The sequence below is a fragment of the Oncorhynchus gorbuscha genome, linkage group LG02 (assembly GCF_021184085.1).
Source record: "Oncorhynchus gorbuscha isolate QuinsamMale2020 ecotype Even-year linkage group LG02, OgorEven_v1.0, whole genome shotgun sequence".
Classification (NCBI taxonomy): Eukaryota; Metazoa; Chordata; class Actinopteri; order Salmoniformes; family Salmonidae; genus Oncorhynchus; species Oncorhynchus gorbuscha.
In genome coordinates, this window is record NC_060174.1 from 99,686,602 (window position 1) to 99,711,745 (window position 25,144).

Consider the following 25,144-nt stretch of genomic DNA (forward strand, 5'->3'; position numbering starts at 1 on the left):
CACGGAGAGACAGAGGGGAGATAGATGGATGGGTGGACGGAGAGACAGAGGGGCCTGAAGATGGATGGGTGGACGGAGAGACAGAGGGGAGATGGATGGATGAGTGGATGGAGAGGCAGAGGGGAGAGAGATGGATGGGTGGATGGAGAGACAGAGGGGAGAGAGATGGATGGGTGGTTGGTAGAGACAGAGGGGAGATAGATGGATGGGTGGACGGAGAGACAGAGGGGAGAGAGATGGATGGGTGGACGGAGAGACAGAGGGGAGATAGATGGATCGGAACACGGAGAGACAGAGGGGAGATAGATGGATGGGTGGACGGAGAGACAGAGGGGCCTGAAGATGCATGGGTGGATGGAGAGATGGATGTGTGGATGGAGAGACAGAGAGGAGATAGATGGATCGGAACACGGAGAGACAGAGGGGAGAGAGATGGATCGGTACACGGAGAGACAGAGGGGAGATAGATGGATGGGTGGACGGAGAGACAGAGGGGCCTGAAGATGCATGGGTGGATGGAGAGATGGATGTGTGGATGGAGAGACAGAGGGGAGAGAGATGGATCGGTACACGGAGAGACAGAGGGGAGGTAGATGGATGGGTGGATGGAGAGACAGAGGGGAGAGAGATGGATGGGTGGATGGAGAGACAGAGGGAGAGAGATGGATCGGTACACGGAGAGACAGAGGGGAGATAGATGGATGGGTGGACGGAGAGACAGAGGGGCCTGAAGATGGATGGGTGGACGGAGAGACAGAGGGGAGATAGATGGATGTGTGGATGGAGAGACAGAGGGGAGATAGATGGATGGGTGGACGGAGAGACAGAGGGGAGATAGATGGATCGGTACATGGAGAGACAGAGGGGAGATAGATGGATGGGTGGACGGAGAGACAGAGGGGCCTGAATATGCATGGGTGGATGGAGAGATGGATGGGTGGACAGAGAGACAGAGAGGAGATAGATGGATCGGTACACGTAGAGACAGAGGGGAGATAGATGGATGGGTGGACGGAGAGACAGAGGGGCCTGAAGATGGATGGGTGGACGGAGAGACAGAGGGGAGATAGATGGATGAGTGGATGGAGAGACAGAGGGGAGATAGATGGATGGGTGGATGGAGAGACAGAGGGGAGAGAGATGGATGGGTGGACGGAGAGACAGAAGGGAGATAGATGGATCGGAACACGGAGAGACAGAGGGGAGATAGATGGATGGGTGGATGGAGAGACAGAGGGGAGATAGATGGATGGGTGGACGGAGAGACAGAGAGGAGATAGATGGATGGGTGGACGGAGAGACAGAGGGGAGAGAGATGGATGGGTGGACGGAGAGACAGAGGGGAGATAGATGGATGGGTGGACGGAGAGACAGAGGGGCCTGAAGATGCATGGGTGGATGGAGAGATGGATGTGTGGATGGAGAGACAGAGAGGAGATAGATGGTTCGGAACACGGAGAGACAGAGGGGAGATAGATGGATGGGTGGACGGAGAGACAGAGGGGCCTGAAGATGCATGGGTGGATGGAGAGATGGATGTGTGGATGGAGAGACAGAGGGGAGATAGATGGATGGGTGGACGGAGGGACAGAGAGGAGATAGATGGATCGGAACACGGAGAGACAGAGGGGAGATAGATGGATGGGTGGACGGAGAGACAGAGAGGAGATAGATGGATCAGAACACGGAGAGACAGAGGGGAGATCGATGGATGGGTGGACGGAGAGACAGAGGGGCCTGAAGATGGATGGGTGGACGGAGAGACAGAGGGGAGATGGATGGATGAGTGGATGGAGAGACAGAGGGGAGATACATGGATGGGTGGATGGAGGGACAGAGAGGAGATAGATGGATCGGAACACGGACAGACAGAGGGGAGATAGATGGATGGGTGGACGGAGAGACAGAGGGGCCTGAAGATGGATGGGTGGACGGAGAGACAGAGGGGAGATGGATGGATGAGTGGATGGAGAGACAGAGGGGAGATAGATGGATGGGTGGACGGAGAGACAGAGGGGAGATAGATGGATCGGTACACGGAGAGACAGAGGGGAGATAGATGGATGGGTGGACGGAGAGACAGAGGGGCCTGAAGATGGATGGGTGGACGGAGAGACAGAGGGGAGATGGATGGATGAGTGGATGGAGAGGCAGAGGGGAGAGAGATGGATGGGTGGATGGAGAGACAGAGGGGAGAGAGTTGGATGGGTGGTTGGTAGAGACAGAGGGGAGAGAGATGGATCGGTACATGGAGAGACAGGTGGGAGATAGATGGATGGGTGGACGGAGAGACAGAGGGGAGAGAGATGGATGGGTGGACGGAGAGACAGAGGGGAGATAGATGGATCGGAACACGGAGAGACAGAAGGGAGATAGATGGATGGGTGGACGGAGAGACAGAGGGGCCTGAAGATGCATGGGTGGATGGAGAGATGGATGTGTGGATGGAGAGACAGAGAGGAGATAGATGGATCGGAACACGGAGAGACAGAGGGGAGAGAGATGGATCGGTACACGGAGAGACAGAGGGGAGATAGATGGATGGGTGGACGGAGAGACAGAGGGGCCTGAAGATGCATGGGTGGATGGAGAGATGGATGTGTGGATGGAGAGACAGAGGGGAGAGAGATGGATCGGTACACGGAGAGACAGAGGGGAGGTAGATGGATGGGTGGATGGAGAGACAGAGGGGAGAGAGATGGATGGGTGGATGGAGAGACAGAGGGGAGAGAGATGGATCGGTACACGGAGAGACAGAGGGGAGATAGATGGATGGGTGGACGGAGAGACAGAGGGGCCTGAAGATGGATGGGTGGACGGAGAGACAGAGGGGAGATAGATGGATGAGTGGATGGAGAGACAGAGGGGAGAGAGATGGATGGGTGGATGGAGAGACAGAGGGGAGAGAGATGGATCGGTACACGGAGAGACAGAGGGGAGATAGATGGATGGGTGGACGGAGAGACAGAGGGGCCTGAAGATGGATGGGTGGACGGAGAGACAGAGGGGAGATAGATGGATGTGTGGATGGAGAGACAGAGGGGAGATAGATGGATGGGTGGACGGAGAGACAGAGGGGAGATAGATGGATCGGTACATGGAGAGACAGAGGGGAGATAGATGGATGGGTGGACGGAGAGACAGAGGGGCCTGAAGATGCATGGGTGGATGGAGAGATGGATGGGTGGACAGAGAGACAGAGAGGAGATAGATGGATCGGTACACGTAGAGACAGAGGGGAGATAGATGGATGGGTGGACGGAGAGACAGAGGGGCCTGAAGATGGATGGGTGGACGAAGAGACAGAGGGGAGAGAGATGGATGAGTGGATGAAGAGACAGAGGGGAGAGAGATGGATGGGTGGATGGGTGGATGGAGAGACAGAGGGGAGAGAGATGGATGGGTGGACGGAGAGACAGAAGGGAGATAGATGGATCGGAACACGGAGAGACAGAGGGGAGATAGATGGATGGGTGGATGGAGAGACAGAGGGGAGATAGATGGATGGGTGGACGGAGAGACAGAGAGGAGATAGATGGATCGGAACACGGAGAGACAGAGGGGAGATAGATGGATGGGTGGACGGAGAGACAGAGGGGCCTGAAGATGGATGGGTGGACGGAGAGACAGAGGGGAGATAGATGGATGAGTGGATGGAGAGACAGAGGGGAGATAGATGGATGGGTGGACGGAGAGACAGAGGGGCCTGAAGATGGATGGGTGGATGGAGAGACAGAGGGGAGAGAGATGGATGGGTGGATGGAGAGACAGAGGGGAGAGAGATGGATGGGTGGACGGAGAGACAGAGGGGAGATAGATGGATCGGAACACGGAGAGACAGAGGGGAGATAGATGGATGGGTGGACGGAGAGACAGAGGGGAGAGAGATGGATGGGTGGACGGAGAGACAGAGGGGAGATAGATGGATGGGTGGACGGAGAGACAGAGGGGCCTGAAGATGCATGGGTGGATGGAGAGATGGATGTGTGGATGGAGGGACAGAGAGGAGATAGATGGATCGGAACACGGAGAGACAGAGGGGAGATAGATGGATGGGTGGACGGAGAGACAGAGGGGCCTGAAGATGCATGGGTGGATGGAGAGATGGATGTGTGGATGGAGAGACAGAGAGGAGATGGATGGATCGGAACACGGAGAGACAGAGGGGAGATAGATGGATGGGTGGACGGAGAGACAGAGGGGCCTGAAGATGGATGGGTGGACGGAGAGACAGAGGGGAGATAGATGGATGAGTGGATGGAGAGACAGAGGGGAGAGAGATGGATGAGTGGATGAGAGACAGAGGGGAGAGAGATGGATCGGTACACGGAGAGACAGAGGGGAGATAGATGGATGGGTGGACGGAGAAACAGAGGGGCCTGAAGATGGATGGGTGGACGGAGAGACAGAGGGGAGATAGATGGATGAGTGGATGGAGAGACAGAGGGGAGAGAGATGGATGGGTGGATGGAGAGACAGAGGGGAGAGAGATGGATCGGTACACGGAGAGACAGAGGGGAGATAGATGGATGGGTGGACGGAGAGACAGAGGGGCCTGAAGATGGATGGGTGGACGGAGAGACAGAGGGGAGATAGATGGATGTGTGGATGGAGAGACAGAGGGGAGATAGATGGATCGGTACATGGAAAGACAGAGGGGAGTTAGATGGATGGGTGGACGGAGAGACAGAGGGGCCTGAAGATGCATGGGTGGATGGAGAGATGGATGGGTGGACAGAGAGACAGAGAGGAGATAGATGGATCGGTACACGTAGAGACAGAGGGGAGATAGATGGATGGGTGGACGGAGAGACAGAGGGGCCTGAAGATGGATGGGTGGACGAAGAGACAGAGGGGAGAGAGATGGATGAGTGGATGAAGAGACAGAGGGGAGAGAGATGGATGGGTGGATGGAGAGACAGAGGGGAGAGAGATGGATGGGTGGACGGAGAGACAGAAGGGAGATAGATGGATCGGAACACGGAGAGACAGAGGGGAGATAGATGGATGGGTGGAAGGAGAGACAGAGGGGAGATAGATGGATGGGTGGACGGAGAGACAGAGAGGAGATAGATGGATCGGAACACAGAGAGACAGAGGGGAGATAGATGGATGGGTGGACGGAGAGACAGAGGGGCCTGAAGATGGATGGGTGGACGGAGAGACAGAGGGGAGATAGATGGATGAGTGGATGGAGAGACAGAGGGGAGATAGATGGATGGGTGGACGGAGAGACAGAGGGGAGATAGATGGATCGGAACACGGAGAGACAGAGGGGAGATAGATGGATGGGTGGACGGAGAGACAGAGGGGCCTGAAGATGCATGGGTGGATGGAGAGATGGATGTGTGGACGGAGAGACAGAGAGGAGATAGATGGATCGGAACACGGAGAGACAGAGGGGAGATAGATGGATGAGTGGATGGAGAGACAGAGGGGAGATAGATGGATGGGTGGACGGAGACACAGAGGGGCCTGAAGATGGATGGGTGGACGGAGAGACAGAGGGGAGAGAGATGGATGAGTGGATGGAGAGACAGAGGGGAGAGAGATGGATGGGTGGATGGAGAGACAGAGGGGAGAGAGATGGATCGGTACACGGAGAGACAGAGGGGAGATAGATGGATGGGTGGATGGAGAGACAGAGGGGAGAGAGATGGATGGGTGGATGGAGAGACAGAGGGGAGAGAGATGGATCGGTACACGGAGAGACAGAGGGGAGATAGATGGATGGGTGGACGGAGAGACAGAGGGGCCTGAAGATGGATGGGTGGACGGAGAGACAGAGGGGAGAGAGATGGATGAGTGGATGAAGAGACAGAGGGGAGAGAGATGGATGGGTGGATGGAGAGACAGAGGGGAGAGAGATGGATGGGTGGACGGAGAGACAGAGGGGAGATAGATGGATCGGAACACGGAGAGACAGAGGGGAGATGGATGGATGGGTGGATGGAGAGACAGAGGGGAGAGAGATAGATGGGTGGACGGAGAGACAGAGGGGAGATAGATGGATCGGAACATGGAGAGACAGAGGGGAGATAGATGGATGGGTGGACGGAGAGACAGAGGGGCCTGAAGATGGATGGGTGGACGGAGAGACAGAGGGGAGAGAGATGGATGGGTGGATGGAGAGACAGAGGGGAGAGAGATGGATGGGTGGACGGAGAGACAGAGGGAAGATAGATGGATCGGAACACGGAGATGGATCGGAACACGGAGATACAGAGGGGAGATAGATGGATGGGTGGACGGAGAGACAGAGGGGCCTGAAGATGGATGGGTGGACGGAGAGACAGAGGGGAGATAGATGGATGAGTGGATGGAGAGACAGAGGGGAGAGAGATGGATGAGTGGATGGAGAGACAGAGGGGAGAGAGATGGATCGGTACACGGAGAGACAGAGGGGAGATAGATGGATGGGTGGACGGAGAGACAGAGGGGCCTGAAGATGGATGGGTGGACGGAGAGACAGAGGGGAGATAGATGGATGAGTGGATGGAGAGACAGAGGGGAGAGAGATGGATGGGTGGATGGAGAGACAGAGGGGAGAGAGATGGATCGGTACACGGAGAGACAAAGGGGAGATAGATGGATGGGTGGACGGAGAGACAGAGGGGCCTGAAGATGGATGGGTGGACGGAGAGACAGAGGGGAGATAGATGGGTGTGTGGATGGAGAGACAGAGGGGAGATAGATGGATCGGTACATGGAGAGACAGAGGGGAGTTAGATGGATGGGTGGACGGAGAGACAGAGGGGCCTGAAGATGCATGGGTGGATGGAGAGATGGATGGGTGGACAGAGAGACAGAGAGGAGATAGATGGATCGGTACACGTAGAGACAGAGGGGAGATAGATGGATGGGTGGACGGAGAGACAGAGGGGCCTGAAGATGGATGGGTGGACGAAGAGGCAGAGGGGAGAGAGATGGATGAGTGGATGAAGAGACAGAGGGGAGAGAGATGGATGGGTGGATGGAGAGACAGAGGGGAGAGAGATGGATGGGTGGACGGAGAGACAGAAGGGAGATAGATGGATCGGAACACGGAGAGACAGAGGGGAGATAGATGGATGGGTGGACGGAGAGACAGAGGGGCCTGAAGATGGATGGGTGGACGGAGAGACAGAGGGGAGATAGATGGATGTGTGGATGGAGAGACAGAGGGGAGATAGATGGATCGGTACATGGAGAGACAGAGGGGAGTTAGATGGATGGGTGGACGGAGAGACAGAGGGGCCTGAAGATGCATGGGTGGATGGAGAGATGGATGGGTGGACAGAGAGACAGAGAGGAGATAGATGGATCGGTACACGTAGAGACAGAGGGGAGATAGATGGATGGGTGGACGGAGAGACAGAGGGGCCTGAAGATGGATGGGTGGACGAAGAGACAGAGGGGAGAGAGATGGATGAGTGGATGAAGAGACAGAGGGGAGAGAGATGGATGGGTGGATGGAGAGACAGAGGGGAGAGAGATGGATGGGTGGACGGAGAGACAGAAGGGAGAGAGATGGATCGGAACACGGAGAGACAGAGGGGAGATAGATGGATGGGTGGAAGGAGAGACAGAGGGGAGATAGATGGATGGGTGGACGGAGAGACAGAGAGGAGATAGATGGATCGGAACACAGAGAGACAGAGGGGAGATAGATGGATGGGTGGACGGAGAGACAGAGGGGCCTGAAGATGGATGGGTGGACGGAGAGACAGAGGGGAGATAGATGGATGAGTGGATGGAGAGACAGAGGGGAGATAGATGGATGGGTGGACGGAGAGACAGAGGGGAGATAGATGGATCGGAACACGGAGAGACAGAGGGGAGATAGATGGATGGGTGGACGGAGAGACAGAGGGGCCTGAAGATGCATGGGTGGATGGAGAGATGGATGTGTGGACGGAGAGACAGAGAGGAGATAGATGGATCGGAACACGGAGAGACAGAGGGGAGATAGATGGATGGGTGGACGGAGAGACAGAGGGGCCTGAAGATGGATGGGTGGACGGAGAGACAGAGGGGAGATAGATGGATGAGTGGATGGAGAGACAGAGGGGAGATAGATGGATGGGTGGACGGAGACACAGAGGGGCCTGAAGATGGATGGGTGGACGGAGATACAGAGGGGAGAGAGATGGATGAGTGGATGGAGAGACAGAGGGGAGAGAGATGGATGGGTGGATGGAGAGACAGAGGGGAGAGAGATGGATCGGTACACGGAGAGACAGAGGGGAGATAGATGGATGGGTGGATGGAGAGACAGAGGGGAGAGAGATGGATCGGTACACGGAGAGACAGAGGGGAGAGAGATGGATCGGTACACGGAGAGACAGAGGGGAGATAGATGGATGGGTGGACGGAGAGACAGAGGGGCCTGAAGATGGATGGGTGGACGGAGAGACAGAGGGGAGAGAGATGGATGAGTGGATGAAGAGACAGAGGGGAGAGAGATGGATGGGTGGATGGAGAGACAGAGGGGAGAGAGATGGATGGGTGGACGGAGAGACAGAGGGGAGATAGATGGATCGGAACACGGAGAGACAGAGGGAGATGGATGGATGGGTGGATGGAGAGACAGAGGGAGAGAGATAGATGGGTGGACGGAGAGACAGAGGGGAGATAGATGGATCGGAACATGGAGAGACAGAGGGGAGATAGATGGATGGGTGGACGGAGAGACAGAGGGGCCTGAAGATGGATGGGTGGACGGAGAGACAGAGGGGAGATAGATGGATGAGTGGATGGAGAGACAGAGGGGAGATTGATGGATGGGTGGACGGAGAGACAGAGGGGCCTGAAGATGGATGGGTGGACGGAGAGACAGAGGGGAGAGAGATGGATGGGTGGATGGAGAGACAGATGGGTGGATGGGGAGAGAGATGGATGGGTGGACGGAGAGACAGAGGGGAGATAGATGGATCGGAACACGGAGAGACAGAGGGGAGATAGATGGATGGGTGGACGGAGAGACAGAGGGGAGAGAGATGGATGGGTGGACGGAGAGACAGAGGGGAGATAGATGGATCGGAACACGGAGAGACAGAGGGGAGATAGATGGATGGGTGGACGGAGAGACAGAGGGGCCTGAAGATGCATGGGTGGATGGAGAGATGGATGTGTGGACGGAGAGACAGAGAGGAGATAGATGGATCGGAACATGGAGAGACAGAGGGGAGATAGATGGATGGGTGGACGGAGAGACAGAGGGGCCTGAAGATGGATGGGTGGACGGAGAGACAGAGGGGAGATAGATGGATGAGTGGATGGAGAGACAGAGGGGAGATAGATGGATGGGTGGACGGAGACACAGAGGGGCCTGAAGATGGATGGGTGGACGGAGAGACAGAGGGGAGAGAGATGGATGAGTGGATGGAGAGACAGAGGGGAGAGAGATGGATGGGTGGATGGAGAGACAGAGGTGAGAGAGATGGATCGGTACACGGAGAGACAGAGGGGAGAGAGATGGATCGGTACACGGAGAGACAGAGGGGAGAGAGATGGATGGGTGGATGGAGAGACAGAGGGGAGATAGATGGATGGGTGGATGGAGAGACAGAGGGGAGATAGATGGATGGGAGGACGGAGAGACAGAGGGGCCTGAAGATGGATGGGTGGATGGAGAGACAGAGGGGAGAAAGATGGATGGGTGGATGGAGAGACAGAGAGGAGATAGATGGATGGGTGGACGGAGAGACAGAGGGGAGAGAGATGGATGGGTGGATGGAGAGACAGAGGGGAGAGAGATGGATGGGTGGTTGGAGAGACAGAGGGGAGAGAGATGGATCGGTACACGGAGAGACAGGGGGGAGATAGATGGATGGGTGGAGGGAGAGACAGAGGGGAGAGAGATGAATGGGTGGACGGAGAGACAGAGGGGAGATAGATGGATCGGAACACGGAGAGACAGAGGGGAGATAGATGGATGGGTGGACGGAGAGACAGAGGGGCCTGAAGATGCATGGGTGGATGGAGAGATGGATGTGTGGACGGAGAGACAGAGAGGAGATAGATGGATCGGAACACGAAGAGACAGAGGGGAGATAGATGGATGGGTGGACGGAGAGACAGAGGGGCCTGAAGATGGATGGGTGGACGGAGAGACAGAGGGGAGATAGATGGATGAGTGGATGGAGAGACAGAGGGGAGATAGATGGATGGGTGGACGGAGACACAGAGGGGCCTGAAGATGGATGGGTGGACGGAGAGACAGAGGGGAGAGAGATGGATGAGTGGATGGAGAGACAGAGGGGAGAGAGGTGGATGGATGGGTGGATGGAGAGACAGAGGGAGAGAGATGGATCGGTACACGGAGAGACAGAGGGGAGATAGATGGATGGGTGGATGGAGAGACAGAGGGGAGAGAGATGGATGGGTGGATGGAGAGACAGAGGGGAGAGAGATGGATCGGTACACGGAGAGACAGAGGGGAGAGAGATGGATCGGTACACGGAGAGACAGAGGGGAGATAGATGGATGGGTGGACGGAGAGACAGAGGGGCCTGAAGATGGATGGGTGGACGGAGAGACAGAGGGGAGAGAGATGGATGAGTGGATGAAGAGACAGAGGGGAGAGAGATGGATGGGTGGATGGAGAGACAGAGGGGAGAGAGATGGATGGGTGGACGGAGAGACAGAGGGGAGATAGATGGATCGGAACATGGAGAGACAGAGGGGAGATAGATGGATGGGTGGACGGAGAGACAGAGGGGCCTGAAGATGGATGGGTGGACGGAGAGACAGAGGGGAGAGAGATAGATGGGTGGACGGAGAGACAGAGGGGAGATAGATGGATCGGAACATGGAGAGACAGAGGGGAGATAGATGGATGGGTGGACGGAGAGACAGAGGGGCCTGAAGATGGATGGGTGGACGGAGAGACAGAGGGGAGATAGATGGATGAGTGGATGGAGAGACAGAGGGGAGATGGATGGATGGGTGGATGGAGAGACAGAGGGGAGAGAGATAGATGGGTGGACGGAGAGACAGAGGGGAGATAGATGGATCGGAACATGGAGAGACAGAGGGGAGATAGATGGATGGGTGGACGGAGAGACAGAGGGGCCTGAAGATGGATGGGTGGACGGAGAGACAGAGGGGAGAGATGGATGGGTGGATGGAGAGACAGAGGGGAGAGAGATGGATGGGTGGACGGAGAGACAGAGGGGAGATAGATGGATCGGAACACGGAGAGACAGAGGGGAGATAGATGGATGGGTGGACGGAGAGACAGAGGGGAGAGAGATGGATGGGTGGACGGAGAGACAATGGGGAGATAGATGGATCGGAACACGGAGAGACAGAGGGGAGATAGATGGATGGGTGGACGGAGAGACAGAGGGGCCTGAAGATGCATGGGTGGATGGAGAGATGGATGTGTGGACGGAGAGACAGAGAGGAGATAGATGGATCGGAACATGGAGAGACAGAGAGGAGATAGATGGATGGGTGGACGGAGAGACAGAGGGGCCTGAAGATGGATGGGTGGACGGAGAGACAGAGGGGAGATAGATGGATGAGTGGATGGAGAGACAGAGGGGAGATAGATGGATGGGTGGACGGAGACACAGAGGGGCCTGAAGATGGATGGGTGGACGGAGAGACAGAGGGGAGAGAGATGGATGAGTGGATGGAGAGACAGAGGGGAGAGAGATGGATGGGTGGATGGAGAGACAGAGGGGAGAGAGATGGATCGGTACACGGAGAGACAGAGGGGAGATAGATGGATGGGTGGATGGAGAGACAGAGGGGAGAGAGATGGATGGGTGGATGGAGAGACAGAGGGGAGAGAGATGGATCGGTACACGGAGAGACAGAGGGGAGAGAGATGGATCGGTACACGGAGAGACAGAGGGGAGATAGATGGATGGGTGGACGGAGAGACAGAGGGGCCTGAAGATGGATGGGTGGACGGAGAGACAGAGGGGAGAGAGATGAATGAGTGGATGAAGAGACAGAGGGGAGAGAGATGGATGGGTGGATGGAGAGACAGAGGGGAGAGAGATGGATGGGTGGACGGAGAGACAGAGGGGAGATAGATGGATCGGAACACGGAGAGACAGAGGGGAGATGGATGGATGGGTGGATGGAGAGACAGAGGGGAGAGAGATGGATGGGTGGACGGAGAGACAGAGGGGAGATAGATGGATCGGAACATGGAGAGACAGAGGGGAGATAGATGGATGGGTGGACGGAGAGACAGAGGGGCCTGAAGATGGATGGGTGGACGGAGAGACAGAGGGGAGAGAGATAGATGGGTGGACGGAGAGACAGAGGGGAGATAGATGGATCGGAACATGGAGAGACAGAGGGAGATAGATGGATGGGTGGACGGAGAGACAGAGGGGCCTGAAGATGGATGGGTGGACGGAGAGACAGAGGGGAGATAGATGGATGAGTGGATGGAGAGACAGAGGGGAGATGGATGGATGGGTGGATGGAGAGACAGAGGGGAGAGAGATAGATGGCTGGACGGAGAGACAGAGGGGAGATAGATGGATCGGAACATGGAGAGACAGAGGGGAGATAGATGGATGGGTGGACGGAGAGACAGAGGGGCCTGAAGATGGATGGGTGGACGGAGAGACAGAGGGGAGATAGATGGATGAGTGGATGGAGAGACAGAGGGGAGATAGATGGATGGGTGGACGGAGAGACAGAGGGGCCTGAAGATGGATGGGTGGACGGAGAGACAGAGGGGAGAGAGATGGATGGGTGGATGGAGAGACAGAGGGGAGAGAGATGGATGGGTGGACGGAGAGACAGAGGGGAGATAGATGGATCGGAACACGGAGAGACAGAGGGGAGATAGATGGATGGGTGGACGGAGAGACAGAGGGGAGAGAGATGGATGGGTGGACGGAGAGACAGAGGGGCCTGAAGATGGATGGGTGGACGGAGAGACAGAGGGGAGAGAGATGGATGGGTGGATGGAGAGACAGAGGGGAGAGAGATGGATGGGTGGACGGAGAGACAGAGGGGAGATAGATGGATCGGAACACGGAGAGACAGAGGGGAGATAGATGGATGGGTGGACGGAGAGACAGAGGGGAGAGAGATGGATGGGTGGACGGAGAGACAATGGGGAGATAGATGGATCGGAACACGGAGAGACAGAGGGGAGATAGATGGATGGGTGGACGGAGAGACAGAGGGGCCTGAAGATGCATGGGTGGATGGAGAGATGGATGTGTTGACGGAGAGACAGAGAGGAGATAGATGGATCGGAACATGGAGAGACAGAGGGGAGATAGATGGATGGGTGGACGGAGAGACAGAGGGGCCTGAAGATGGATGGGTGGACGGAGAGACAGAGGGGAGAGAGATGGATGAGTGGATGGAGAGACAAAGGGGAGAGAGATGGATGGGTGGATGGAGAGACAGAGGGGAGAGAGATGGATCGGTACACGGAGAGACAGAGGGGAGATAGATGGATGGGTGGATGGAGAGACAGAGGGGAGAGAGATGGATGGGTGGATGGAGAGACAGAGGGGCCTGAAGATGGATGGGTGGACGGAGAGACAGAGGGGAGAGAGATGAATGAGTGGATGAAGAGACAGAGGGGAGAGAGATGGATGGGTGGATGGAGAGACAGAGGGGAGAGAGATGGATGGGTGGACGGAGAGACAGAGGGGAGATAGATGGATCGGAACACGGAGAGACAGAGGGGAGATGGATGGATGGGTGGATGGAGAGACAGAGGGGAGAGAGATGGATGGGTGGACGGAGAGACAGAGGGGAGATAGATGGATCGGAACATGGAGAGACAGAGGGGAGATAGATGGATGGGTGGACGGAGAGACAGAGGGGCCTGAAGATGGATGGGTGGACGGAGAGACAGAGGGGAGATAGATGGATGAGTGGATGGAGAGACAGAGGGGAGATAGATGGATGGGTGGACGGAGAGACAGAGGGGCCTGAAGATGGATGGGTGGACGGAGAGACAGAGGGGAGAGAGATGGATGGGTGGATGGAGAGACAGAGGGGAGAGAGATGGATGGGTGGTTGGAGAGACAGAGGGGAGAGAGATGGATCGGTACACGGAGAGACAGGGGGGAGATAGATGGATGGGTGGAGGGAGAGACAGAGGGGAGAGAGATGGATCGGTACACGGAGAGACAGAGGGGAGAGAGATGGATCGGTACACGGAGAGACAGAGGGGAGAGAGATGGATGGGTGGATGGAGAGACAGAGGGGAGATAGATGGATGGGTGGATGGAGAGACAGAGGGGAGATAGATGGATGGGTGGACGGAGAGACAGAGGGGCCTGAAGATGGATGGGTGGATGGAGAGACAGAGGGGAGAAAGATGGATGGGTGGATGGAGAGACAGAGAGGAGATAGATGGATGGGTGGACGGAGAGACAGAGGGGAGAGAGATGGATGGGTGGATGGAGAGACAGAGGGGAGAGAGATGGATGGGTGGTTGGAGAGACAGAGGGGAGAGAGATGGATCGGTACACGGAGAGACAGGGGGAGATAGATGGATGGGTGGAGGGAGAGACAGAGGGGAGAGAGATGGATGGGTGGATGGAGAGACAGAGGGGAGAGAGATGGATCGGTACACGGAGAGACAGAGGGGAGAGAGATGGATCGGTACACGGAGAGACAGAGGGGAGAGAGATGGATGGGTGGATGGAGAGACAGAGGGGAGATAGATGGATGGGTGGATGGAGAGACAGAGGGGAGATAGATGGATGGGTGGACGGAGAGACAGAGGGGCCTGAAGATGGATGGGTGGATGGAGAGACAGAGGGGAGAAAGATGGATGGGTGGATGGAGAGACAGAGAGGAGATAGATGGATGGGTGGACGGAGAGACAGAGGGGCCTGAAGATGGATGGGTGGATGGAGAGACAGAGGGGAGAGAGATGGATGGGTGGATGGAGAGACAGAGGGGAGAGAGATGGATGGGTGGACGGAGAGACAGAGGGGAGATAGATGGATCGGAACACGGAGAGACAGAGGGGAGATGGATGGATGGGTGGATGGAGAGACAGAGGGGAGAGAGATGGATGGGTGGACGGAGAGACAGAGGGGAGATAGATGGATCGGAACATGGAGAGACAGAGGGGAGATAGATGGATGGGTGGACGGAGAGACAGAGGGGCCTGAAGATGGATGGGTGGACGGAGAGACAGAGGGGAGATAGATGGATGAGTGGATGGAGAGACAGAGGGGAGATAGATGGATGGGTGGACGGAGAGACAGAGGGGCCTGAAGATGGATGGGTGGACGGAGAGACAGAGGGGAGAGAGATGGATGGGTGGATGGAGAGACAGAGGGGAGAGAGATGGATGGGTGGTTGGAGAGACAGAGGGGAGAGAGATGGATCGGTACACGGAGAGACAGGGGGGAGATAGATGGATGGGTGGAGGGAGAGACAGAGGGGAGAGAGATGGATCGGTACACGGAGAGACAGAGGGGAGAGAGATGGATCGGTACACGGAGAGACAGAGGGGAGAGAGATGGATGGGTGGATGGAGAGACAGAGGGGAGATAGATGGATGGGTGGATGGAGAGACAGAGGGGAGATAGATGGATGGGTGGACGGAGAGACAGAGGGGCCTGAAGATGGATGGGTGGATGGAGAGACAGAGGGGAGAAAGATGGATGGGTGGATGGAGAGACAGAGAGGAGATAGATGGATGGGTGGACGGAGAGACAGAGGGGAGAGAGATGGATGGGTGGATGGAGAGACAGAGGGGAGAGAGATGGATGGGTGGTTGGAGAGACAGAGGGGAGAGAGATGGATCGGTACACGGAGAGACAGGGGGGAGATAGATGGATGGGTGGAGGGAGAGACAGAGGGGAGAGAGATGGATGGGTGGATGGAGAGACAGAGGGGAGAGAGATGGATCGGTACACGGAGAGACAGAGGGGAGAGAGATGGATCGGTACACGGAGAGACAGAGGGGAGAGAGATGGATGGGTGGATGGAGAGACAGAGGGGAGATAGATGGATGGGTGGATGGAGAGACAGAGGGGCCTGAAGATGGATGGGTGGATGGAGAGACAGAGGGGAGAAAGATGGATGGGTGGATGGAGAGACAGAGAGGAGATAGATGGATGGGTGGACGGAGAGACAGAGGGGCCTGAAGATGGATGGGTGGATGGAGAGACAGAGGGGAGAAAGATGGATGGGTGGACGGAGAGACAGAGGGGCCTGAAGATGGATGGGTGGATGGAGAGACAGAGGGGAGAAAGATGCGTGGCACGCAGAGCAGAGCAGCCCAGGTAGGCATGCTGGAGGAGCAGGCAGATTGATAGGGACGCTTAGTGCCATGCAGGGAGGAGAGCTGTGTGATGGAGGGGGAGGAGGAGGAGGGAGGTGGCTGTCTGAGGAGGTGAGGCAGCTCCCTTTGTGGGCTCTGATAACTGAGACGGCAGAGGTCCCCTCTGAGATCTGAGATCAATAGCTCAGGGCATAGGAAGTCTGTTAGAGAGGGAGGGAGCATGTGGGCTGGGGATGGCCAACGACAGCCTCAGACCTCCCGTACCAGAGTCAGAGAGAACACAGGAGATCACATGAACCAGCTCCCACCACAGCCTCTATTCCCACAGCCCCACAGGCCCACATCCTCTATTTCCAAAGCCCCACAGCTCCACAGTCTCTACTCCCACAGCCCCACAGCTCCACAGCTTCTATTCCCACAGCCTCTAGTCAGAGAGAGTACAGGAGATTACATGAACCAGCTCCCACCACACCCTCTATTCCCACAGCCCCACAGCTCCACACCCTCTATTCCCACAGCTCCACACCCTCTATTCCCACAGCTCCACACCCTCTATTCCCACAGCTCCACATCCTCTATTCTCACAGTCGCACAGCCCCACATCCTCTATTCCCACAGCCCCACAGCTCCACACCCTCTATTCCCACAGCCCCACAGCTCTACACCCTCTATTCCCACAGATCCACACCCTCTATTCCCACAGCCCCACAGCTCCACACCCTCTATTCCCACAGATCCACACCCTCTATTCCCACAGCTCCACACCCTCTATTCCCACAGCCCCACATCCTCTATTCTCACAGCCTCACAGCCCCACTGACTCTATTCCCACAACTCCACAGCCTCTATTCACACAGCCCCACTGCCTCTATTCCCACAACTCCACAGCCTCTATTCCCACAGCTCCACAGCTCCACAGCTCCACAGACTCTATCCCCACAGCCTCTATTCCCAAAGCCCCACAAACTCTATTCCCACAGCCCCACAGCTCCACACCCTCTATTCCCACAACTCCACAGCCTCTATTCCCTCAGCTCCACAGCTCCACAGACTATATCCCCACAATCTCTATTCCCACAGCCCCACAGCTCCACACCCTCTATTCCCACAGCTCCACACCCTCTATTCCCACAGCCCCACATCCTCTATTCCCACAGCCTCACAGCCCCACTGACTCTATTCCCACTGCCCCACAGCCTCTATTCCCACAGCCCCACAGCCTTGGACCAAGCACGGATCTGAATATAGCATGTTCTACCCCTGCCTGGGCAGGTGATGGTGTGGTGAATTTGCCAGGGGAAAGAGAGATGCCAGCCACAGGCATGGCTTACAACATGGGAGGTATGGATTGACACAGAGAGAGAGAGACTCTGGCCCACGTCTCATGTAACAACCCATCCTCCCATCCCCCACGGCATACAGTATATGTTGCGGACTAGCTTATACATTGAGTGTACAAAACATTAGGACCACTTTCCTAATATTAAGTTGCCCTCTGAACAGCCTCAGTTTATCAGGGCAAGGACTCTACAAGGTGTAGAAAATGTTCCACAGGGATGCTGGCCCATGTTGACTCCAATGCTTCCCACAGTTTTGTCAAGTTGGCTGGATGTCCTTTGGGTGGTGGAACATTCTTGATACACACAGGAAAGTATTGAACGTGAAAAACCAAGCAGCGTTGCAGTTCTTGACACCGTCAAACCGGTGTGCCTGGCACCTACTACAGTATCATACTGTACCAGTACCATACTGTACCAGTACCATACAAAGGCACTTAAATATTTTGTCTTGCCCATTCTGAATGGCACACATATACAATTCATGTCTCAATTGTCTCAAGGCTTAACAAAAACTTTTTGAACCTGTCTCCTCCCCTTCATCTGCACTGATCCAGTGGTTTATGATGTGAATAGAGCTGTCAGAGCCTGAGTCACTAATATGTTTTCTACTAACCTCCTGTGATGAGCGGAAACATCCTCAATGTAATCTCTTGACCGTTTCAGTGTAGAGAAGTAGAGTTCATTGTCGTGTCTGTAATATTTCTATCTCAGGTTGTCACTCACAACCATTGTTAAAGGTCCAATGCAGCCAATTTGATCTCAATATCAAATCATTTCTGTGTAACAATTAAGTACCTTACTGTGATTGTTTTCAAAATGGTCAACTAGAAACAAAAATAGCTTCTTAGCAAGTTACTGTGATTGTTTTCAAAATGGTCAACTGGAAACAAAAAGAGTAAAAAATGACTGCCTGATGATGTCAGGCCAAAATTCTATCCCATCAAACAGTTCTTACACTAAAAGGACATTATCATAATTTTAACAATTTCAATCACTGTAGACAAACAGCTGATAATTCCAGATGTGAATGTGAGAGAAGAGTATATAGGACCTTGCCATGTGTCTTAAACACTGTAAAAGTTGTCCAAGGTGTCTGTCAACACCCGGTCATTTCCCTAACAGATTGTAAGAAAATAATAGCAGTACAGTTCCTAACTTCTGTCCCCACAACCAAGTCCAGGGTTGGGGAGTAACGGATACATGTAAGGGATTACAAAAAAATGGTAACTGTAATTCGTTAAATTACAAAAAGATATATATATCTTTTGAAAAACTAGATGATTACCCTGAGGATTACTTTTAAAATCAGAAAGTATGTTTGTAAAAAAAAAAAAAAAACATTCTCAATGACATTCAAATCAGCATTGAAAAAGGCGCAAGTTTAAGTTTGTTCCAATACACAAATAGTTTTTTTGTAAGCTACAGTCCAAGCTATGTTTTCCAATGGTGCGACTGCTGTCTTCCAACTTGAATAAACGCTTGGAGGCGAGGATGACAGCAGTGGTGTAGTCTACGGTGATACGGATATCACTTATTATTGATATCTACATAGCGTATTGATGTTTGCTATTTGTGCCTTACGGATTGTGGTTGTTGTGGATGGCTGTTCACAAATCTAAATGTGTATTTGAACCCAATAATGGTTGAATTCAAGAGGTTTAAGCTGCCTATCAATCATTGTTTTTGAAACCAGTGGACAGCCAGTGAAAAATGTGCTCTCGCAACAGCTGCATAGTGAGAATCCCAGCCTATGGAATAACAGCTGCATAGTGAGGATCCCAGCCTATGGAATAACAGCTGCATAGTGAGGATCCCAGCCTATGGAATAACAGCTGCATAGTGAGGATCCCAGCCTATGGAATAACAGCTGCATAGTGAGGATCCCAGCCTATGGAATAACAGCTGCATAGTGCCGATCCCAGCCTATGGAATAACAGCTGCATAGTGCCGATCCCAGCCTATGGAATAACAGCTGCATAGTGCCGATCCCAGCCTATGGAATAACAGCTGCATAGTGCCGATCCCAGCCTATGGAATAACAGCTGCATAGTGCCGATCCAAGCCTATGGAATAACAGCTGCATAGTGCCGATCCAAGCCTATGGAATAACAGCTGCATAGTGCCGATCCAAGCCTATGGAATAACAGCTGCATAGTGCCGATCCAAGCCTATGGAATAACAGCTGCATAGTGCCGATCCAAGCCTATGGAATAACAGCTGCATAGTGCCGAACCAAGCCTATGGAATAACAGCTGCATAGTGCCGATCCAAGCCTATGGAATAACAGCTGCATTGTGCCGATCCCAGCCTATGGAATAACAGCTGCATAGTTCCGATCCAAGCCTATGGAATAACAGCTGCATAGTGCCGATCCAAGCCTATGGAATAACAGCTGCATAGTGCCGATCCAAGCCTATGGAATAACAGCTGCATAGTGCCGATCCAAGCCTATGGAATAACAGCTGCATAGTGCCGATCCAAGCCTATGGAATAACAGCTGCATAGTGCCGATCCAAGCCTATGGAATAACAGCTGCATAGTGCCGATCCAAGCCTATGGAATAACAGCTGCATAGTGCCGATCCAAGCCTATGGAATAACAGCTGCATAGTGCCGATCCAAGCCTATGGAATAACAGCTGCATAGTGCCGATCCAAGCCTATGGAATAACAGCTGCATTGTGCCGATCCCAGCCTATGGAATAACAGCTGCATAGTTCCGATCCCAGCCTATGGAATAACAGCTGCATAGTGCCGATCCAAGCCTATGGAATAACAGCTGCATAGTGCCGATCCAAGCCTATGGAATAACAGCTGCATAGTGCCGATCCAAGCCTATGGAATAACAGCTGCATAGTGCCGATCCAAGCCTATGGAATAACAGCTGCATAGTGCCGAACCAAGCCTATGGAATAACAGCTGCATAGTGCCGATCCAAGCCTATGGAATAACAGCTGCATAGTGCCGATCCCAGCCTATGGAATAACAGCTGCATAGTTCCGATCCAAGCCTATGGAATAACAGCTGCATAGTGCCGATCCAAGCCTATGGAATAACAGTGGGGCTTTTATTGCTCAATCTAATTGATGCTGATAAAAGAAAACCCATTGGCCTAATGGACACTTGCTCAAACTCACACACGTTTGATAGACTTAAAGGGACAATCTGTAGTTGCTACATCCATTTTTGAACTTATAAATTATATATATCCAGAATGTAACTCATAAATGCCTCGTGTGTTACACTGTCACACTCCATGAGAACCCAAAATATAAGCTTGTCTTTCTCCAATGTTTGTAAACATTGTAAATGTAAACAAACACTGTATAGCCTCATAACATGGTTAAAACAACACTTGTTATATCATGGATGGTCAGTCCTTGCATCCATAGCTCTGTCTATTCATCTGAGATACGTTTCTCCAAGTCCATCACTCAGCTTTTTACCTAAACAGAGGAGGAGCAACCATGTTGTTATTGTTTCATCAATGGATTTGCCCTTTATACAGCTGCATATTATCAAGATATCAGTGTCACCAACAAAAAGGTCAACAAAAGGCCTATAGCAAATGCAGCATGTGGCATTCATTTTTCACAAGTAAATAAGTAACAAGTAAACCAAATGCATGCTTTTCTACCGTTCGCTACCTGCACCCGCACGCCCGGCTAGCATCACCACCCTGGATGGTTCCGACCTAGAATATGTGGACATCTATAAGTACCTAGGTGTCTGGCCAGACTGTAAACTCTCCTTCCAGTCTCATATCAAATCAAATCATCATATCAAATCTAGAGTCGGCTTTCTATTTCACAACAAAGCCTCCTTCACTCATGCCGCAAAACTTACCCTCGTAAAACTGACTATCCTACCGATCCTCGACTTCGGCGATGTCATCTACAAAATAGCTTCCAATACTCTACTCAGGCAAACTGGATGCAGTTTATTACTATGCCATCCGTTTTGTTACTAAAGCACCTTATACCACCCACCACCGGCTGGCCCTTGCTACATGTTCGTCGCCAGACCCACTGGCTCCAGGTCATCTACAAGTCTATGCTAGGTAAAGCTCCGCCTTATCTCAGTTCACTGGTCACGATGGCAACACCCACCCGTAGCACGCGCTCCAGCAGGTGTATCTCACTGATCATCCCTAAAGCCAAAACCTCATTTGGCCGCTTTTCCTTCCAGTTCTCTGCTGCCTGCGACTTGAACGAATTGCAAAAATCTCTGAAGTTGGAGACTTTTATCTCCCTCACCAACTTTAAACATCTGCTATCTGAGCAGCTAACCGATCGCTGCAGCTGTACATAGTCCATCTGTAAATAGCCCACCCAATTTACCTACCTCATCCCCATACTGTTTTTATTTTATTTACTTTTCTGCTCTTTTGCACACCAGTATCTGTACCTGCACATGTTCATCTGATAATTTATTTGGGTAATCCAAAAGTTACGTGGCTGATTACAATTTTGGACAGAGAACTAGTAACTGTAACGGATTACACTCCCTATGCATGCTGACTGACACAATTAGTCTCATAGACATAGTAAATGTAAATCCAGGACACTAAATGATATGTTACATTTATACGTTTGTGTATGGTTACGTAAGACAGAAAGTTACTTAAGACAAAAACTAAAGTAGGATGGTTCGGCTTGTTCCAATCTCATCACAGACAACTTTAGCATTTGACTTAATTAGCAACTTTGTAACTACTTGCTACTTCTTAGCTACTTTGCAGCTATTTAGCATGTTAGCTAACCCTTCCCCTTCCCCTAACCCTAACCTTAAACCCCTAACCCCTAGCCTAGCTAACATTAGCCACCTAGCTAAAGTTAGCATTAGCCACCTAGCTAATGTTAGCCACAAAAAAATTGGAATTTGTAACATATCATTCGTTCTGCAAATTTGTAAGATATTGTACGAATTTCAATTCGTAACATATTGTACAATTTTTTTTTTACACCATATGAATTGTAATTTGTAATATCATCTCAGCAAAAAAAGAAACGTCCTTTCACTGTCAACTGTGTTTATTTTCAGCAAACTTAACATGTGTAAATATTTGTATGAACATAACAAGATTCAACAACTGAGACATAAACTGAACAAGTTCCACAGACATGTGACTAACAGAAATGGAATAATTTGTCCCTGAACAAAGGGGGGTTCAAAATCAAAAGAAACCGTCAGTATCTGGTGTGGCCACCAGCTGCATTAAGTATTGCAGTGCATCTCCTCCTCATGGACTGCACCAGATTTGCCAGTTCTTGCTGTGAGATGTTACCTCACTCTTCCACCAAGGTACCTGCAAGTTCCCGGACATTTCTGGGGGGAATGGCCCTAGCTCTCACCCTCCGATCTAACAGGTCCCAGACGTGCTCAATGGGATTGAGATCCGGACTCTTCGCTGGCCATGGTAGAACACTGACATACCTGTCTTGCAGGAAATCACGCATAGAACGAGCAGAATGGCTGGTGGTATTGTCATGCTGGAGGGTCATGTCAGGATGAGCCTGCAGGAAGGGTACCACATGAGGGAGGAGGATGTCTTCCTTGTAACGCACATCGTTGAGATTGCCTGCAATGACAACAAGCTCAGTCCGATGATGCTGTGACACACCGCCCCAGATCATAAAGGACCCTCCACCTCCGAATTGATCCCACTCCAGAGTACAGGCCTCGGTGTAACGCTCATTCCTTTGACGATAAACGCAAATCCGACCATCACCCCTGGTGAGACAAAACCGCGACTCCTCAGTGAAGAGCATTTTTTGCCAGTCCTGTCTGGTCCAGGGACAGTGGTCCAGGGACAGTTTGTGCCCATAGGCAACATTGTTGCCGGTGATTTCTGGTAAGGACCTGCCTTAAAACAGGCCTACAAGCCCTCAGTTCAGCCTCTCTCAGCCTGTTGCGGACAGTCTGAGCACTGATGGAGGGATTGTGCGTTCCTGGTGTATCTCGGGCAGTTGTTGTTGCCATCCTGTACCTGTCCAGCAGGTGTGATGTTCGGATGTACCGATCCTGTGCAGGTGTTGTTAGACGTGGTCTGCCACTGCGAGGACAGCTGGGCACCTTTCCTTTGGTGTTTTTCAGAGTCAGTAGAAAGGCCCCTTTAGTGTTAGTGTCTTAACAACCATTCCACAGGTGCATGTTCATGAATTGTTCATGAATTGTTTATGAATTGTTTATAGTTCATTGAACAAGCATGGGAAACAGTGTTTAAACCCTTTACAATGAAGATCTGTGAAGTTATTTGGATTTTTACGAATTATCCTTGAAAGACAGGGTCCTAAAAAAGGAACGTTTCTTTTTTTGCTGAGTATATCACACGAAATTGATGATGGACATCCACAAATTAATAAATACCATACAAAACTTAGAATCCTAGAATCCTGGCACATAAACACAAGAGATGCCTGTTGCCTTCCCTCCCTGGCACATAAACACAAGAGATGCCTGTTGCCTTCCCTCCCTGGCACATAAACACAAGATATGCCTGTTGCCTTCCCTCCCTGGCACATAAACACAAGAGATGCCTGTTGCCTTCCCTCCCTGGCACATAAACACAATAGAAAGAACCCAACCCTCATGTCAGATGTCAGCCTAGTATTCACAGTACTCCAGTGAGTAGGGGAAGATGTGTTGTGCTGTCAGTGGTAATTACAGGTTGCATGCCAAATGGCACCCTATTCCCTATGTAGTGAACTACTTTCGACCAGGGCCCTTAGGGCAGGCAGCCATGGAGTTTTTGTTTGGCTGCCGGAGTGGCTGTGACTGAGGGCGTTTCGCTCCATTTCTGTCACAAGATTTGATGGCATGCCCTATTCCACATTTGTAGCACTCGATTGTGTGCAGCTATGCACTGGTTATACTTAGATGACAGTGAGTGTTGGAAAACGACATCAGAACTCCCTGAAATCTGACTGCAAATAATATCGTATTTATATGACCGTAATTACTATATAGATGTATAGCCTACTGTGAATGATTCATGGTGGGTCTTGTGGAAAGACTGGGGTATAAAATGAATACATGTAGGATGTATAAATACATTCTCGTCATGCTAGTAAGTAAACAAACTTAAACCACTGTTGATGCTTAGATTAATAAAAGCTCAATGATAGATTTGCCAGTAGATACTTTGTATTTATGTTAAATGCTGTGCTGTACATAAAATGAAACTGTTGGATTAAACTTGATGAAAAGAAAATGTGTGCAAAGCAAACGTGTTTCAAGAGGCGACGTCTTCTTCTTGCTAAATTGGAAATAAATTCATAGGCAATAGCTCCCTCTTTATTGAATTATTTAAGAGGTAACCATGAAACATAAATAAGGCTTGGTTTATATGCTACCTAAACGTTACAGCTGAGAACACTATACAACCAGCAATTTCTTACATAACATCACTTCCTTTGAGTTATATTTTTTGGGGGAACAATTGAAGCACACACACAAAGTTGCATGCAAACAATAGCAAAGTGTCAAAGGAAGTTACCAATGCACGGTTGAGTCTGGGGCTGGTGAGTGTGCTGTCTGCTTCAAACACATCTGAGGAAGATTCAAGATAAACAGTCTATA

The 25,144-nt window shown here is 52.2% G+C and overlaps 1 protein-coding gene across 2 annotated transcripts in view; it reads left to right on the forward strand.

The window, feature by feature from the left end:
• Positions 1-25,144, forward strand: part of LOC123994998 (BTB/POZ domain-containing protein KCTD16-like) — a 122,314-nt gene that overhangs the window by 95,719 nt on the left and 1,451 nt on the right. The window lies entirely within an intron of this gene.